Source organism: Leopardus geoffroyi, chromosome B2 (assembly GCF_018350155.1).
Source record: "Leopardus geoffroyi isolate Oge1 chromosome B2, O.geoffroyi_Oge1_pat1.0, whole genome shotgun sequence".
Lineage (NCBI taxonomy): Eukaryota > Metazoa > Chordata > Mammalia > Carnivora > Felidae > Leopardus > Leopardus geoffroyi.
This window is the reverse complement of record NC_059332.1, coordinates 47,457,834-47,464,525: the sequence shown is the minus strand read 5'-3', so window position 1 is coordinate 47,464,525 and position 6,692 is coordinate 47,457,834. Positions and strand designations below refer to the sequence as shown.

The 6,692-nt window shown below is 38.4% G+C and overlaps 1 pseudogene; it reads right to left on the bottom strand.

The window, feature by feature from the left end:
* Positions 1-400: 400 nt before the first annotated feature.
* Positions 401-1,257, bottom strand: LOC123609896 (annotated as a pseudogene).
* Between the last annotated feature and the right edge of the window lie 5,435 nt (positions 1,258-6,692).

The window sequence follows — 6,692 nt, the reverse complement described above, 5'->3', positions numbered from 1 at the left end:
ATTACTATTATTTCACATTTATATAGCGTGATATCCTTTATTTATCTCTCATTCTTAAAGCAAATGACAAATCTACTTTTCAAGGATGGAATCTTGCTGTTACTGAGAATATCTTCAATGTTATACTTCAACTCCAAAAACAGAAATGTTCCATACAATAGCAGCAAATACTGTGGTTTTTAAGGTGATTGCACTAATGCAGGTGCACTCATTTGCTTATGCTTGCCATAAAATGAAATTACTGCCTGTGACATCTCGTGATTCAAAAAGTTGGAGACTCAAGCCATTTACATGACTTCTGGTGATAACTCTTTTAAGGCTGTCCAAAAGCAAATTAGCTGATATACGATGCTATTTACTGAAAGAGAAAAAGAAAAGCAAGAAGAAAAAGAAACATCCTTCACTGTCTTTCATTCATTGCATCAATTATGTACACAAAGCAGCATCTTTATCATTTGATCTCTCCAGACAAAATACATTTTCTCTCTGTAGTTCATCCTGACCACTTCAAATGTTGCTATCATCAACATCTCTTGCTTCAGTTTTTACTCACATATCTGCTTCTGAATGGGGCAAATCATCAGGCAAAGAAGCCAACCAACTGTGTCATCTCAATGACTCATTGTAGATGCTTTTGAAACATCTTAACTATTTCAAGGTATTAGCATTTCTTCACCTTCCTTGTAATTCTCAAGGTCTCTCTTGATGGAGTCCTATGCATTAGTACAAAAAGCAGCTTAAGATCTTCTAGCTTTCTCTTCTCATTTTATATTCCCAGGACTCCGTATCAAAATATCTAAGAGGTCTGGGGCACCTGGGTGACTTTGTTAAGTGTCCTTCTCTTGATCTCAGCTCAGGTCTTGATCTCAGGATTGGTCCTGATTTCCAAGCCTCATGTTGGGCTCTGTGCTGGGCATGAAGACTACTTAAAAATTAAATAAATAAATAAATAAATAAATAAATAAATAAATAAAGTCTATGAAGTCTAAGAAATTAATAAGGATAGACATATTGAGTTTTCTCAGCTTATTCTTGTGACCAAACTGTTTAGGATGAAGCTGTTTATTGTCCTAACTTTCTGCAGGGCAGATGAGAAGATCATCACATTGGAACTGGTTGCTTAACATCTTCCAACTATTTTTTCATTGTAAGTATAGGCCTGACGCTTAGGCCTTCCTGAATATTTTCATCTGTACACTCCTTGATGTACTGCCTCAGAGGGAGTGGAGGGGCACTCACTGGCTCTGGTTCACCCATTGTGGAACAGCCTAAACCCCAGCTCTCTGTTTCCACTGGTAGGGGCCTTGGCCTCCCTGCCAACATTTGACTCTGGCCTCCTCCTCCAAAAAGAAGCGACTGGTGCTTTTTAAAAATTCCTTTCTTTTACTCACATTCCACCTCTAGTCTATCAGTAAATCATGTTGGCTTTCCCTGCAAAATCATTCTCAGTTTAATCCATTTTCTTCCATTTCCACTGCTATAAACCTACAAGAAGCCATTATCATCTCATGGCCTGTCACTGAAATAAACCTCTACCTGGTCTCTGCTTTCATCCTTGTCCTCCACCTCCTGATTCATTCTTTATATGGCAGTTGATGAGGGAGTATCCCCTATCCCAACCCTGCCATGGAATGTGTGTGATATTCCTCGGACACTCCTGGCTACCCAAGAACAAAGAAAAGGGGTTTAGTTGCTTGCCAGGGTGATGTGGGAAACTTAGGCAAATGAAAAATTAATTCCCTTACTGCTGATAGCCCATTGACAAGTCCTTGAAACCAGCAGAGTGACCGCTCTCTAAAAGCCCAGTTGCCTCAATGAGGACACTTTGCTAGGGGCAAAAGAGAATCTTAGCTTAACATTATCCCAACCTGGAGGATCCTGTAAGTCTACTTCCTTTATCTCAACTACCCCAAGATACAGGCTGGCAATCATACTCCAAGCTTATGGCCCCCTGATATACATCTGAAGGGTCTCATGACTGAGGTTTTATTAAATGGTAATAAACGGCATTTCCCTACCAACAGCTAGCCCCTCAAGGTCCTAGAAACCTTGTTTCCAAAATACCTTAGAGACTTACTCTATCTCTGACCCCCTCCCAATCTGGGGGTTTATAATGAGTTACCTGTCATGACCCCAGTGCAGCTCTTCCTGCCCATGGGTCCTGACCCCGTGCTTTAATGAAAGCACCTTTTTGCACCAAAGACCTATTTAAGAATTCTTTCTTGGCTGTCGGCTCCAAACCACCCCACCATCACCCCAAAATTTCATCTGCAGTTATACCTCAAATTAGTTAATATCATGCTATTCCACTTTCAACAGTCTCTCTTATTTTATAGAATAAATCAAGCCTTTCTTCTTTCCTTCATCTACCATGCTTTCTTCCTCTAGCTTAGGTCTGAGCATAATGACCAAAGCCCAGAATAAAAATATTTTATTGCAACTTAAATCAGTTAGGCATTTTATTCAAATTATAAGCAGCATTTTTTTTCATGGAATTCTAAATATCCAAACAATAAAGCTTCATGAGATCAAGAATGAGAGGTAAATTTGAAAAGGCTTGTTAAAAGTGTCAGCCATTAAATTTCTGAATAATCACATTTTATAGTAATCAAATTATTAACTTGGAATTATTTCAATAATTGCAAAGAATTTCAATAATTATTTGAACTTTACGAAGATACAGTATGTATCAGGGCAGGTAGTGCTGGGAATAGGAAAGTGATATGTGCTCAAGAGTAGACAGTGCATTGTTCCAAAATATCACTTTCTCAGTGTATATTTGCCTTCTTTTTGGCCTTTCCCCTTTTTTCCTTTAGTTCTTTTCCTCATATATTTTTCCTTTTCTTTGTTACTTAATGACAGGATTGTGACAATAGAGTCTCAAGCTTTTGTCACTAAATTTAGTCACTCCTCCAATAGTTATGGCTTCCTTACTCTGTGCCAAGCACTGCCTGGGAGCAGGGCCCACGTGGTTTATAAGCAGTCTTTTGAATGATGTCAGGCACATACGGACCACCATATTCATCAATTCATTCATGAATTAATTTGATCAGTAATAATTGCTGATTATAGAAGTCTCTTTAAACTTAAAAAATAATTGCTAATTCTGCATTAGTAATTATTATTATTTTTTATTTTAAAGAGATTTCTGTCTACATGAAAGTAGCTTAATAAATCTTGTTGCTATGACCAAGCATCATCTCTTATTGGTTTTTAGTTTACCTGCAGAGCTGGAAGTTTCAGGTGAAAGTAAGGAGTAGCAATTTATGATCACGGGGAATGGGGCACCACCAGGTAGGAGGTTTATAGTCTTAGGGTCAGGGGGCACCACGGGTATACATAGCAAAACGAATGGCATGCAATTGTTGGGTTAATGCCAACAGGAGAGGCAAAAGAGTGTCAGCTCTCACTCATCCTAGTCCTCCACCTCTCCTTTATTCCCCAAACTATCTATCTTTATCTCGACCTCTATGCAATTCTATGTCTCTCATTTTTCTCTTCCGTCAGCCCAAGGCAAAGCTTGGAATTATTGTCAACTCATCTAGATATCTTCTTGTTTAACATTTATGGTATTGCTTTTTTTTTTTTTTTAATTTTTAACCTTTATTTATTATTGAGAGACAGAGAGACACAGAGCATGAGCAGGGGAGGGGTAGAGAGAAGGCAAGACACAGAATCTGAGGTAGGCTCCAGGCTCTGAGCTGTCAGCACAGAGCCCCACGCGGGGCTCAAACTCACAAACTGTGAGATCATGACCTGAGCTGAAGGCAGTCGCCTAACCCACTGAGCCACCCAGGTGCCCCTATTTTATTGCTTTTTAACTTCAGGCAATTAACCAAAGGACAATTTACAAAAAAAAAAAAAAAAAAAAAAAAAAAAAATATATATATATATATATATATATATATATATATATATATAAAGACTATAGAAACAATAGGGCAAATTCCTACTGTCGCAATTTTTTTTTCATTCTCTTCTAGGCTTTTTGCACTCGATTTCCCTTTCCTTTCTATAATGTGAATTCTCTCCCTGCAACTTTCTTGTCAAAGCATTACACAACTGTAAAAATAAACAAATTGTTTAAAGATTGCAAGTCTCAACTCCAGATGTACAATTTGGCATCCAGACTGAGGTAAATTCAACCCTGGGAAGCAGTCATGTTTTAAACTTCTTTGTATCTCATGTTAGGGAGTTAGGAGTTTATAATCTTTTCTAGAAGGAACTCAAAAGAAGATGGAGGTCAGGGGTCTCCCAGCTTTGTATAGAACCAAATTATCTTAGCAATATGGAACATAGTGGGGTGCCTGGGTGGTTTAGTAGGTTAAGCATCTGACTCTTGATTTCAGCTCAGGTCATGGGGACTGGGACTCTCAGATCATGGGATTGGGATTTTCTCTCTCTCTCCTTCTCTCTCTGCCCCTCTCCTACTCTCTCTCTCTCTCTCTCTCAAAATAAATAAATAAACATTTTTAAAAAGAATAAGGAATATAGGTATGTCACTTAATTCCTCAGTTTTTTCATACTTAAATAAATAGGGTTTGGACTTCATAATTAATATAATAGTCACAGGTTGGGGAAGAAAATTATTCTTATTCCCTCAGCGTTCTTCTAGCTAGTCTGAGAATTGACATGAGACAGATTAACAGCAATAAAGAACAAAATTTAATTATATGTACACAGAGGCCTAATAATGGAGTTGAGACCTAAAGAAATGGCCAAGGCATGCAGTTTTGATATATTTTAGACCAAGAAACAATAAATCTGTGAGAAATTGACAGAGCAAAGGTAACTTACGTTGGGAGCTTAGATTGGCAAAAAATCTAAATAGCATTTGAGCTGCAGTAGTAAATTAGTACAAGTACATGGTTTATCAATACGGGCTTCTCAACTCTGAATTCTCTATCTATGTGATAAGGATGTCTCTTTATCTCTGGTACTGGAATAGTTCCTTTGACATGGAGATTTATCTTCTGCTTTCTGGAGACAAAGGGGCTGTCAGAGTGTTCTTTCTTCTTGTACTGGCTGTTTCTTCAGTATCTTTTAATTCAGAATAATCAATATGCCAAGTGATGCCCTTGGGGGCTGCTCGCCTGTGGCCCCTACATACATGATGCTCTCATCATCTACTAAGATGGAAACTGACTCCACGCAGCATTGCCCAGATCAGCCTTAAAAGCAACAGTCAACCCTGGACAACATTATAAAAAGGGAGCTATTTATATGTAGTGTTTTGTTTTGTTTTTTAACCAGTACTCTCTGTATCATTTCAGCTGTGTATAAATCTTTCCCTCTAATATCTGACATTTAGGGGTTTTGTATTACAAGGGATAAAACATGAAACCACTTTACAATATAACTTAATATCCTCTATAAAGAAGCCAACAATATTCACTTACACTAACAGTTTTGGTACTATGTTTCCTCTACATTTTACATTTATTTGCATTTTATTTCTTCCTTCTCTACTTTTCTATGTCACTAGACATTAATTGAACCGATGCTATAAGACAGACAGTATGGTATGTGCTGTGAACACGAGGATAAATGAAATGGTTTCTGCCCTAATACTGCTTGTATCCTTTAAGAAAGACAGGGTTGTTATCAGTTAATGATAATAAAATGTGAAGGAAAAACAGAGTGGGGGGTGTGTTTAGAAACGTAGAGGGTGGGGGTTACTAACTATCTAGGAATCCTGGAGAAGTTTCACAAAGAACACCACATTTAATACTGAAGGATATGAGAGACATTGTTTACCAGTCAAAGAAAGATTGTGTTCTAAGGAGTTAAGGAAGCATTGCCATCAGGGATAAATAAAACAGACTTTGATGAGTTTAAAACAAAGTTTTTTTTAACGTTTATTTATTTTTGAGACAGAGAGAGACAGAGCATGAACGGGGGAGGGGCAGAGAGAGAGGGAGACACAGAATCGGAAGCAGGCTCCAGGCTCTGAGCCATCAGCCCAGAGCCCCACGCAGGGCTCCAACTCACGGACCGTGAGATCGTGACCTGAGCTAAAGTCAGACGCTTAACCGACTGAGCCACCGGGGCACTCCTAAAACAAAGTTTTTAATACTTGCTGCCAAAGGGACTGCCTGCTGGTCTCCCAACATTATAGGGCCAAATATAAGTTGGATGTATATATCGTTGGTTGAAGAAATCTTAAAAATTTGAAGGTAGAAATTACTATGAGAAATTTGAGGAGTAATCAATCGCTTGGGGCAGTGATTAGGCAGACTAATTAAGGAAAGGACTGACAAAAAAGGCCAGAGTCACTAGGCTCAACCCCTCCCTGGGGACTCAAACCATTTGCACAAGAATAGGTAAAATGGTCGGGGGTGGAGAAAATAAGTTTCCAGGACTCCTTGACCACAGAAGTCCCAGGAACTGTGGTCTCAAAGCCCATTGGGGAAGCCCTGACTAGAACTATAATTAGACTGATTGGTTGATAAGATTATGAAAATAAGAATGTTTAAGCAAGTTTTATATAAGGAAGCTGTGTCTCCTTTGCGTGCATGTATTAAGGGAATGGATATTCTGTCATACTGGGGAACAATCCCCTGACCTAGTATTGTAAAACCAAAACTTGTTGAAGTCCTAAAGGAAGACACATTTAGGAATGTAAGGTTTGATGGAATTAAGGTAAATGTTTGCAGAAGAATTGACAAGTTTGAACTGGCTTTATGTGAAGT